Source organism: Mustela nivalis (assembly GCF_964662115.1).
Source record: "Mustela nivalis genome assembly, chromosome: 7".
Classification (NCBI taxonomy): Eukaryota; Metazoa; Chordata; class Mammalia; order Carnivora; family Mustelidae; genus Mustela; species Mustela nivalis.
In genome coordinates this window covers 51,406,707-51,419,505 of record NC_139026.1, presented here as the reverse complement: position 1 = coordinate 51,419,505, position 12,799 = coordinate 51,406,707, and positions in this window count along the sequence as shown.

Genomic DNA, 12,799 nt, shown 5'->3' with positions numbered 1-12,799 from the left:
CGCGGGGAGGGGCTTTCCCTAAAGCTCTGTTAGTCCAAACAGCTGCCAAGCACCTGAGAGATGGATGCTTTGGCCCCTAGGCTATGTTTGAAATGGGTAGAACAGGAAGATGAGCATATTGCATCTTTCCTGGAAACAGCTCCTCCTAGTGTCAGTGAGACCTCTTGTTGAGAAACATTGGTAAGGATTTGTGATTATCCTGAAGGACCCCTAAAGCGGGAGCAAAGGAAGGCAAAGGGTCTCCAAGCCTTGATCCCCTTGCCTTGCCTCTCTGCAACAGCAATGTCTGGAGTGATCTTTCATCCGTTGGCACAGGGATTGCTGCCCATTCCTGGCAAGGTACTACTTTTCTGAAATCATGCGTTCTCATGAATTTTTTGAAGTATAATTAATATGCAGTCTTATATTGGGGCGCCTGGGTGGCTCAGTGGGTTGAAGCCTCTGCCTTCGGCTCAGGTCATGATCCCAGGGTCCTGGGATCGAGCCCCGAGTCAGGCTCTCTGCTCAGCGGGGAGCCTGCTTCCTCCTCTCTCTCTGCCTGCCTCTCTGCCTACTTGTGATCTCTGTCTGACAAATAAGTAAATAAAATCTTTTAAAAAAAATGCAGTCTTATATTAGTTTCAGAGATACAATATAATGGTTCATCAATTCTGTACCTTGCTCCATGCTCATGAAGATTGGTGAAGTCTTCCTCTCTTTTCCCTCCCACTTCCCTCTGGAAACCACCAGCCTTTTCTATTTAAGAATCTTTTTTGTCTATTTTTCTTTGTTTGCTTCTTAAATTCTACATATGAATAAAATCACATTTGTCTATCTCTACCTTATTTCATCTAGCCTTATTCCCTCTGGGTCCATCCTTTTTTTTTTTTTTTTTTTTTTTGCAAATAGGAAGATCTCCTTCTGTTTTATGGCTAACGAATATTACATTGTACATATATGTCCCATCTTCTTGATTCATTCATCTAGCAGTGGACACTTGGGTTGCTCAGCAACAAAACAAAAAGGCAACCTCCTCATTGGGAAAAGATTATTTGCAAATGATCTATCCGATAAGGGGTTAAGATGAAGAGGATAATGACCCAGAGCAGGCCCAGGCCAGGAGGCCCCAGAAAATGGCAAGTTACTAACAATAAGCTAGAGATAAGCAATACTTTTACCCACAGCAAGAGCTCACCAGCCCTTTCTGCTTCTGTGAACAGGCTTCCTCCTACAGGTTCCCTGCACTCCTGTTCTGGCCCAAAGCAGCCCCTGCTCCCCTGGTTTAAACCCACCTCCCAAGAGTCAGCATAGTTCTAGGTACCTGACTGCCTGCACTCCCCTATGAAAGCCTTGTGACTCCCTTGCCTGGGGCCCAGAGTTTGGAGCATGAGCTCATCTGGATCCCCTGGCATGAAATAAATCCAAGTACTCCTACTTCTCCAAGTGTCCCTTGATCTCTTGCTGGTCTGATTTTCACTTTTCTGCAACAAATATCCAAAATGTGTAAAGAACTGATACAACTCAGCTCAAAAAATCCAATTACAAATGGACAGAGGAGCTGAATAGACATTTTTCCAAAGGCAACATACATATGGCCAGCAGAGACATGAAAGGATGCTTAACATTGCTCACCATCAGGGAAGGCAAATAAAAACCATGGAGAACTGTCACCTCACACCTGTCAGAATGGATAATATAGAAAACACAAGACACAGTGAGTGTTGCTAGGATGTGAAGGAAAAGAAGTTGGTGCACCATGTGGGAATGCAAACTGGGGCAGCTACCAGGAAAAACAGTAGGGAGGTTCCTGAAAAAAATTAAAACTTGAAATACCATATCTTCCACTATTTAGTATTTACCCAAAGAAAACAAAAACACTTACTTGAAAAGATACAAGTTTTCCTGAATTTTTGACCAATAAGTTATTCTATAAAAAGTGTTCAGGTATATTAGGATTCAGCAAGCTAGAAGTCAATAGAGTTGTCAATGAATGACGAGATTCATAGATTCCACAGAAATTTGTGGATCTGGAGGTTTTCTTCTGTTAACACATTTTTATTAATAAATATCAATTAATAAGAGTTTTTATTTCCAAAATTTATTTTATCCATAAAAAGTGAGGTACCTAGTAAACACAGATACTGTCTACAAAGTCAACTTGTAACTCTCCTAGAGGACTTTAACTTTTCTTGACAGTCATCATCATGTCTAAAAATAATACATTTATACTTCTAGTTCTTGGAATGTCTTTTCTTTCATTTCGTAGGTTGGATCTGCTGTTTGCTTATTACTTCTTGAAGCAACCTCCCCAAGAAAGGAATGTAAAAGAGGTAAATTTTCTGTTTTTCTGTTTGATAATGGTTTTATTCCATACCGGTATGGTTAACAGTTTGGTAGCTGATGAAAGTGCATGTTGAATCTTCTCTTATTGGTTTTTCAGTAATTGATAGTACTTTTTGAATATTATTTATATTATATTGAAAATATCTTTTATTATCTCCACTTTTACCTTCTTTGTTTTATTTCAGTCCTTCTGAAATTTCATGATAATGTATCTGTGTATGAGTCTCTTTAGAAAGTGTTAGATTCTCTATTGAGCCTTTTTCTTTTTGTTGTCACCCTCTCTTATATATCTATATTCCAAAATATTTAGTAAACTGTTCAACCTTATATTTGTTTGAATTTTTTATTTTTAATTTTTTAAAAGGTTTTATTTATTTATTTGACATACAGAGATCACAAGTAGGCAGAGAGGCAGGTAGAGAGAGAGAGAGGAGAAAGCAGCTCCCTGCTAAGCAGACAGTCCCATGTGGGGCTCTATCCCAGGACCCTGGGATCATGACCCCAGCGGAAGGCAGAGGCTTTAACCCACTCAACCACCCAGGCCCGCCTGTTTGAATTTTTAAAAATAATTTTGTCAATCATGTTTAAAAACATGATCCAGTACATTCAAGAAAAGAAATCTCTGTAGGTCTTTGAATTGTTGAATTTTAGAAGCAAAACCCTTTTTTCTGGGGACACAGAACATTTCCCATGACCAAAGTTAAAAAGTAGTAGTAGTAGTAGTCTTTGCCCTTCCTCTCCACCTCCCCTACTTCCTCCTCTTCCTCCTCATCCCACTACTGGTGATGATGTAATGCTGTTGGGGACATAAATTAATATAAACCTCCGGGAGGGCACTTGCTTAGTAGAGACCGAAGCTTTAACAGCATGACTATGATCTAACCGCTCATACATACAGAGTCTACCTCTAAAAATGTATAACTAAAAAATTGTAAGAATACCATAGAAATGTATTCAAGAATAGGGTAACTCATGGCCAAGATTGAGAAAATATATCAATAAAGTTACACTTAGGTGCAAGTAACCAGTGAAAAGTTCCTGAATTAATAGAGTGACTTATTTCAAATTAAAATATTAAAATGGGTAGATTTGGCATCAGTTAATTCGGTGTCTTATACATATCATTAAAGAAGTTGGATTCATTTCTCATATTGGCCTATGGTGCCTGTCTACAATTAAACTGGCAAGAATTATGCTATTATAGGAATTGATGAGACTAAATAGGATTGAGATGAATTTCTGAAGAAGTTGTTGAGATTATGTTGGTAATTAGCATGGTGGCTAAGCTTCCACTGGAATTGATTAATTAAAGTTTTAGAATTTTGTATGACCATACAGGAATGGATCTCACAAAGGTCTGAAGCTAGGACCCACTGACCTTTGTTTTGGGGTGACTAAATTTAACTTTATTGAATCTCAAAGAGAGTTCATAAGAGTTGGTTTGTGCTTAGAACCTAGTGCAATAGATAGATATTCAAGTCTCCAGAGCAGCTGAGACAGAGTCAGGCAGGGGTTTGGGGATGGGTGGCAGAACACAGGAGTACAAAACAGGGAAGGTAAGCTTCTAAAATCCATCCACATTCTCACCATGCATAAGTGGAATGAATCCTTGTACCTCACAAACCACTTACACCTCACATACCTGGAGTGACTATTTTGGGGTTTAGACATTGACCCCTGGACAAATTCCTCTTTTGTTCAGTCATTCCCATAAGCTTACATAACTTGTCACATTGAAAAAGTCCCATCCTGTGTCCTTCAGTGTTTTTCTATCACTGATACAGTTATCCGTGCTAATAATCATGGAGGCGGTGTACTGTGCAAGTCTCACAATTTTAAGAAAATTGTAAAATACTTAGGACAAACATTTAAGTATAGAAACTTCTTCTTCTTTTTTTTTTTTTAATATTTTATTTATTTATTTGACAGGGATCACAAGTAGGCAGAAAGGCAGGCAGAAAGAGAGGGGGAAGCAGGCTCCCTGCCAAGCAGAGAGCCCTATGCGGGGCTTGATCCCAGGACCCTGAGATCATGACCTGAACCAAAGGCAGAGGCTTTAACCCACTGAGCCAACGAGGCACCCCAAGGATAGAAGCTTCTATCTTATTATGATATTGTGCTCATAAAATAGTGTTATTTTAAAAACTAATTGGGACTGGATGAAAAAGAGTAAGATTCAATCTTAGAACTTCAGATGAGCAGTAATCTGTGTGTACCAGAGACAAATGCTTATGTCTGTATAATTCACTGGGAGTTTCCCAAATTTAAGTGATTTGGAGAAACTCTTTGGAAAATTCTGCAGGTAGAAGAAAAACATTATAGAGACAATATCAACATTTAGAGAAAATAATTTGAACTTTGCTTTTTGGTATAGGGATGTGATGATGATGATGATAATAAAATACCAATGGCATGTATCTGCTTAACCTCATTCATGGAGTAAGTGCTTTTGCCATTGAAAGGAGAAATTCATCAGAGCTTTAAGTGTTCGCCTTTTTAAATGCAAATGATAGTAGTGCTGAAATAGCAAACTGAATTGAGGACAATACATCACTAAGTAAGTTTTTAAATTCAAGATAAATAGGTAAAGCATAAGCAATAACAAGGACTGATCATGAGTAACTTTAAATAGTCTGATTTTAGCACATTACAAAGTAAACTCAGAGTTTTCGTGAGAGGAAGGGATCCAGTAGCCATCTGTGAAATTTGAAATAGTATAACTTTTCAGCAAAGGAAGAGACATAAGCTTGATCCACCTGCCAGTGTCTCATGTTATTTTTCCTTATTTTCTTGCATTTTTCTCCAATTCCAGTAACACGAACAGATTCACAGCTTACTTAAATAGCAAAGAACAAAAGATATACTCATACTCAACTGTCAGGTACAGATCAAATAATTGAGGTCCTTTATCCTTTTAGAAAAATACATCTGTAAGATGTCAAAATGTCCTGTCTCTTTAAAGATAGGTTGTAGAGGTGAATGGCTAAGTGCATAACCATGAGATGTCATGACCTGGGTTTGAATCATAGTCAGATGTTTACTAATCATGTAATCTGGTCAAGTCTTTTAAAATGCCTAAGCCTTAGCTTGTTTTTGTTTGTTTGTTTGTTTGTTTGTTTTTTGGTCTCTATCCACCTGTATTCATTGGGTCATTATGAGGAATAAATTAAATAATGTATATTAAAAGTTACATAAAGTTTTTGGAAAATCTTAGCAAATGGATCTAGTGTGGATCACACTCTTCAGGCAAAACTTCCTGAAAACTATTGATAAACCATCACCAAAACATCATTATATGTCAAATATATTTTTTTAAATGGTAAAAAGGAAGCTCTGTCTCAAATTAGAAAGAAGAAGAAGAGAATCTCAGAGAAAAGAAATCAAATTTCTTCAAAAAAGAATCTCAGAGAAAAGAAATTGACATTGTGTTGGGTCGGTGGGCTCCGGGAGTGCAGGAGGAACAATAGAAATGACCAGCACTCTGGAGGCTCCTGGAGTGCAGGAAGAGCAATGGAAATGACCGCCACGGGGCGGGGGGGGGGGGGGGGGGGGGGGGGGGGGGGGCGCGCTCGCTGCCATCTTCCAGCCTACCCCCCCCATCCTTAACCCTTGATTCTCCCACCAAAAGGATGTATGCCCAGGTCACGTCTCCATAGGTAACCCGATACATATGCAGGAGACAGATAAAAGACCCCTCCCAACTCCCTCCCAGCTCGACTTCCCCCACTCTGCTTTCCAGAGTCGCAGAACCTCGCCCAAGGGTGCTCACCTCCTCCAGTGCTACTTTCTTGGCTCCCCTTCTCCTGAGCCCTGAAACTTCACCAGAGAGTGCCTTTAATAAACCTTGCCTTGCACCCACTTTGTCTGGTGTCGCATTTATCTCACCTATAAAACCTTACACATTGGTGATCCTTGCCTGGGCCTGACGACTTGGTGTCCATGTGGACTATGGAGAACAGTGACATGACCTTACTTGAAGGCAAGCTTGAAGCCGGCTATAAAGAAGACCACTCACAAAGCTGGGGCACATGAAGTGAAAGATTATCTCTAAAAATGAAGGGGAGAAGCTGTAGAATGTAATTTTTCTTTCCTTTATGCTATGAATGGGAAAAATAAAAAGATCTTTGAAAACTTGAATTCCCAGTCCTGGACCACACCTGAGAAGAGATCAGAATTCCACAAGACAACACAACTTTAAAATATGACATAAGAGAGCCAAATCAATATCTAGAAATGAAAATACAGAGTGATTTTTAAAATAATAAATAGCCTAAAAATTGTTAAATGAAAAAAAATTAAAGAACTGTTTGACATGGGAATACAATACACATGAGAAATAGGAAGAAAAGAGAGGGTTCTAGTGTATTTATAATGGTAGTTTCCAGATGGAGGAATACACAGAATATGGGACAGATTACAGCTGTAGAGAATGGAATGAAATTTATGGGTTTGACGAACAAAAATAAAGACCTGAATGCATAATTGAAGAATCACAAATGAAGCAGAGAAAAAACCCAGAGATATAATAGTTAAAATAAAAAAGAATGACACTTAGATGCAATATGGCAATAAATAAGAGGTCAAAAGTCCAAGTGAATACCTCTTTGATTTGCAAATAGTAAGAAAATTAAAAAATACTTAGTTTTCTATATTTTCTTTGGGAAAACATTAAACAGAGCAAAATGAAACCATTTTTCAGGAGCAAGACACAATATTATTAATAATCTGACATTCACAGAATGAAAATGTCTTTAATAAGAAATGAGTTTTCAGTAAGAAGCAAGACAGTCAGTATAGAAATTCAGCTTCTGACCAGGATGAAATAACAGGAAACAGATCTGTGCTTCCAAGTGAAGCTATCTAAAAACAAACAAGGTTATGAAAAAGTGGTTTTCGAGACACTGGGCATTACAAAATGAAGAAAAAGGATCCCTTAGAAATGGGCTGGGCAGGAACATGAGCCCTAGAAAGACCCATTGAGACTTTTCAGTCTGGGGCATTCCAGAGGACAGACCTACATGTAGTTCTATGGGTCTCTGTGTTAGCAGTAGCTGGGAATCTGGAAAGCTAGCAAACTGAACAGAGGGTAATACATCACTAGTAAGCTTTTAAATTCAAGATAAATAGATAAAGCACAAGCAATAACAAGGACTTGTCACGAGTAACTTCAAATAGTCTGATTTTGGCACATCACAGAGTAAACTCAGTATTCCTGAGAGGAAGGGATCCAGTAGCAGCAGGGATTCACAGCAGGGAATCCTGTGAGGAAAGAGTCCCAGAGAGAGAATTTCAGAGATTGGTTGAAGGTTCCCTTGAATATTTGGCTGAGTACTTACCAGGCATGCATGTGAGGAAACTAATGACCACCAAGAAAAAAGCAGCTGGAAGAATTAGAAGGAACAGTGATTGATGTTTACACGGAACTAGGAGTAGGGCCTGCTCCCCTCAGTGATACTGGAAAACGTGGTGATTGACACAAAGTGTTTCTTTGAGTTGATGTACTAAAGCTGTAAAAATTCATTTAATGTTCTCTCTTCTCATATCCAGTATCTATCAGTTATGGGTCATTTTTGATTAGGTGATATTCGTCCTCACCCAAGGTTGTATTTTCCTGCACTCTTTCTTTTTTCTTTTTTTTTTTTTTAAAGATTTTATTTATTTGTTTGACAGAGAGAAATCACAAGTAGATGGAGAGGCAGGCAGAGAGAGAGAGGGAAGCAGCCTCCCTGCTGAGCAGAGAGCCCGATGCGGGACTCGATCCCAGGACTCCGAGATCATGACCTGAGCCGAAGGCAGCGGCTTAACCCACTGAGCCACCCAGGCGCCCTTTTCCTGCACTCTTTCAACTTTTTTTTGGCTTTCCGTGAAGCTAGCATTACCTTTATATAAGAGGTACTCATAAATTCAGCATAAAAATTATTTTATAGCCCACTTGTGGTTGATCTGCTCATGAATCCCCAGTCCTGGACCACACATGAGAAGAGATAATCAGAATTCCATAAGACAGCACAAATTTTTTTATATATTTGGATTTTATTACGATTTGAATTTAAAAAAAAGTTTTGGGGTGCCTGGGTGGCTCAGTGGCTTAGTGTGTCTGCCTTTGGCTCGGGTCGTGATCCTGGCGTCCTGGGATTGAGCTGCACATCGGGCTCTCTACTCCGTGGGAAGCCTGTGCCCCCCCCCACCCCAGCCTGCCTTTGCCTACTTGTGATCTCTGTCTATCAAATAAATAAATAAAATCTAGAAAAAAAAAAAAAAGAAAAAAGTTTTAAGAAATATTAATCCAAGTGACTGCCACAGTCCTCTCTATCCCTGTCATGCTGGTGAAGTTTTAGAATTCGAGTGAGGTTCAGTGGGGTGAAGCCCAGAGCGGATGACCAAGAAAGAATTCTTGACACATCTTTGGTGCAAAATGGTGGTTTATTATAGCACAGGACAGACAGGACCCATGGGCAGAAAGCGCTGCTGTGCCGGGGTTGTGAGGAGTGGTGATTTTAAGCTAAGGTTAGGGGAGGTAAAGGAAAGGGAGGGTTTGAAAGAAGACACCCAGGATACCAGAGGCTTTGCTGTTTGTCAAGTTAAGGTGGTTTTTCCTTTCAGTAAGGCATGAACAATAAGATAGTTGAGAGCTTCTTGGAGGAATGTCACACTCCTGCCACCACCTGTCCTTATCAATGAGCTTTAGGTTTAGAAGAAATTTAACCTTTTTTACATTTTCCTCTGCCTCAGGCTCCCTCAACTGTTAAGGAGCTGAAGATGATGTTAGAGCTTCAGGAACTGAGTTATGGGTCTTTGGAAGTTAGGCTATTGGTAAGAAAGCCTCTTCCTTGTAAATCACTAGGACATTTGTAAAGTGAGGGAGACTCAGGTCTTGTAGGATTGTAATCTCTACAAGTTAACTATTTGTTTTTCCTTGAAGGCAGCCAGGAGTGCCTGAAGAATGTCACACAAGTCACAAAGGGTGGCTGGGGGGAGGTGCTGTAGGTTTCCTGCATCTCCTTAGTCCTCAGTTAGCCTTCTGTTCCCTCATCACTGCTATAAGGCTTCATTCCATTAACACCCAAGTAAACAGCCATCCTCCTGACCTATCCTCTTAATATTTGACATTCATTTTAACACTGATGTCACCCAAGTAACTTAGTCACAGATTTTTTATTTATTTGACAGACAGAGATCACAGGTAGGCAGAGAGGCAGGCAGAGAGAGAGGAAGAGAAGCAGGCTCTCTGCTCAGCAGGGAGCCCAATGCGGGGCTCAATCCCAGGACCCTGGGACCATGACCTGAGCAGAAAGCAGAGGCTTTAACCCACTGAGCCACCCAGGTGCCCTAGAATAGATTTTTATTAAGAGTATAGTGTGCTCAGCATTGTCCAGGATGTGGCATTACAATAATGAAGAGTTAAAGCATGATTTTACTACATAGTAAGTTTTTTAAAAAAAGATTTTATTTATTTGACAGAGATCATGAGTAGGCAGAGAGGCAGGCAGACGGGGAGGGGTAAGTCGGCTCGGCGCTGAGCAGAAAGCCTGATGCAGGGCCATATCCCAGGACCCTGAGATCATGACCTGAGCTAAAGGCAGAGGCTTAACCCACTGAGGTACCCAAGGCATCCCTACTTAGTAAGTTTTAAAAGTTGCTCAAAAAAATGAAAAGATTCCCCACATAAGGAATATAAAGGCTAAGTACAATATCAAAAACCTATATTCTGTGAAACAAAATAGTAGCATTATGAGCGCAGAAATGCAGGATAAAATTTCTATAATATGGACAAAAACAAGGGTGTCTACTCTGGCTCTTATATTCAATATGCTGCTGGAAGTCCTTATTATAGCAGTCCAGCAAGGAAAAGAGTAAACGGTGTTAGAATTTGAAGATTTTTAAAAAATTTATTTTCAGACAGAGATCATAAGTAGGCAGAGAGACAGGGAGAGAGAGAGGAGGAAGCCCACTGAGCCACCTGGATGCCCTGAAGGTGTTAGAATTTGAAAGGAAGAAGTAAAATTGTCTCTATTTGCAAATGATATGATTTTATATATAGAATCTCAAGATTGAACCAAAAAACATTAATGAACTTAGTAAGTTTCAGGATACAAAATTAGCATTAAAAATCAGTAGCTTTTCAATACATAACAATGGATTTTCTGGAAAAAAAAATCCCATTTACAATGGCATCAAAAATGATAAAGTACTTAGGAATCAATTTAATTAAGGAGATAAAAGATCTTTACTCAAAAAACTATAAAACAAAGTTTTTATAAAAATTGAAGGAGATTCATGGGGTGCCTGGGTAGCTCAGTGGGTTAAGCCGCTGCCTTCGGCTCAGGTCATGATCCTAGGGTCCTGGGATCGAGTCCCACATCGGGCTCTCTTCTCATTAGGGAGCCTGTTTCCTCCTCTCTCTCTGCCTGCTTCTCTGCCTACTTGTGATCTCTGTCTGTCAAATAAATAAATAAAATCTTTTTTTAAAAAATTGAAGGAGATTCAAATAAATGGAAAGTTATCCCATGTTCGTGGGTTGGAAGAATTAATGTTGTTAAAATGTCACTACTACCAAAAGCCAGCTATAGGTTCAAAACAAATTCTGTAAGGATTTGAATGACATTTTTTACAGTAGTGAAAAAAGACCCCTAAAACTTATATGGAACCAGAAAAGACTCCTAATATCCAATAAAATTCTGAGGAAGAAGTACAAAGCAGGAAGAATCGTACTTCCTAATTTCAGGCTATACTGCAAAGCTCTTATCCTCAAAAACAGTATGGTACTGGCAAAAAACCAACCAAACAAACAAATGGGCCAAAGGAACAGTATCAAAAGCCCAGAAATAAAGCCAAGCACATATGACAGGGAAACCATGAATATTCAGTGGGGAAAAGGCATCTCTTCAGTAAATGGTGCTGGAACATTGAGTCATCACATGTCAAACAGTGAAACTGGACTCAGAACCTCCACCACTCTCAAAAATTATCTTAAAATGGACTAAAGACTTAAAGTATGACCTGAAACCATGAAACTCTTAGAAGAAAACATAGGACTAAAACTTCTTGACATGGGTCTTGATAATGATTTTTTGGATTCAAAACCAAAAACACAAGCAACAAAGGTGAGAATAAACAAGTGGGGCTACATCAAACTAAAAAGCTTCTGCACAGCAAAAGAGAACATCAACATAGTGAAAAGACAACCTATGGAAAGGGAAAAAAATACTTGCAAACTATGTATCTAACCAGGGGTTAATATCATAAGTATATATTTCTTTTTATAGTCTTTTTATTTTATTTTATTTTTTCATTGTTCCAAGATTCATTGTTTATGCACCACACCCAGTGCTCCATGCAATACGTGTCCTCCTTAATACCCTCCACCAGGCTCACCCATCCCCCACCCTCTCCCCTCCAAAACCCTCAGTTTGTTTCTCAGAGTCCACAGTCTCTTTTGGTTCATCTCCTCCTCTGATTTCCCCCAACTCACTTTTTCTTTCCTTCTCCTAATGTCCTCCATGTTATTCCTTATGTTCTGCAAATAAGTGAAACCATATGATAATTGACTCTCTCTGCTTGACTTATTTCACCCAGCATAATCTCTTCCAGTCCTGTCCATGTTGATACAAAAGTTGGGTATTCATCCTTTCTGATGGAGGCATAATATTCCATTGTAAGTATGGACCACGTCTTTTTTATCCATTTGTCTGTTGAAGGGCATCTTGGCTCTTTCCATAGTTTGGTGACTCTGGCCATTGCTGCTCTGAACTTTGGGGTACAGATGGCCCTTCTTTTCACTCCATCTTTATCTTCAGGGTAAATACCCAGTATGCTGTGGCAGGGTCATAGGGTAGCTCTATTTTGCATTTTTTGAGGAATCTCCACACTATTTTCCAAAGTGGCTGCACCAACTTGCATTCCCACCAACAGTGTAAGAGGGTTCCCCTTTCTCCACATCCTTTCCAACACTTATTGTTTACTGTCTTGTTAATTTTGGCCGTTTTAACTGGTGTAAGGTGGTATCTCAATGTGGTTTTGATTTGAATCTCCCTGATGGCTAGTGACAATGAACATTTTTTCATGTGTTTGTTAGCCATTTGTATGTCTTCATTGGAGAAGTGTCTGTTCATGTCTTCTGCCCATTTTTTGACATGATTATCTGTTTTGTGTGTGTTGAGTTTAAAGGGTTCTTTATAGATCTTGGATATCAGCCCTTTGTCTGTACTGTCATTTGTGAATAACTTCTCCTATTCCGTGGGTTGCCTCTTTGTTTTGTTGACTGTTTCCTTTGCTGTGCAGAAACTTTCAATCTTGATGAAGTCCCCAAAATTCATTTTCACTTTTGTTTCCTTTGCCTCTGGAGACGTGTCTTGAAAGAAGTTGCAGTGGCCAATGTCGAGGTTACTCCCTATGTTCTCCTCTAGGGTTTTGATAGATTTCTGCCTCATGTTGAGGTCTTTTATCCATTTTGAGTTTATCTTTGTGTATGGTCTGA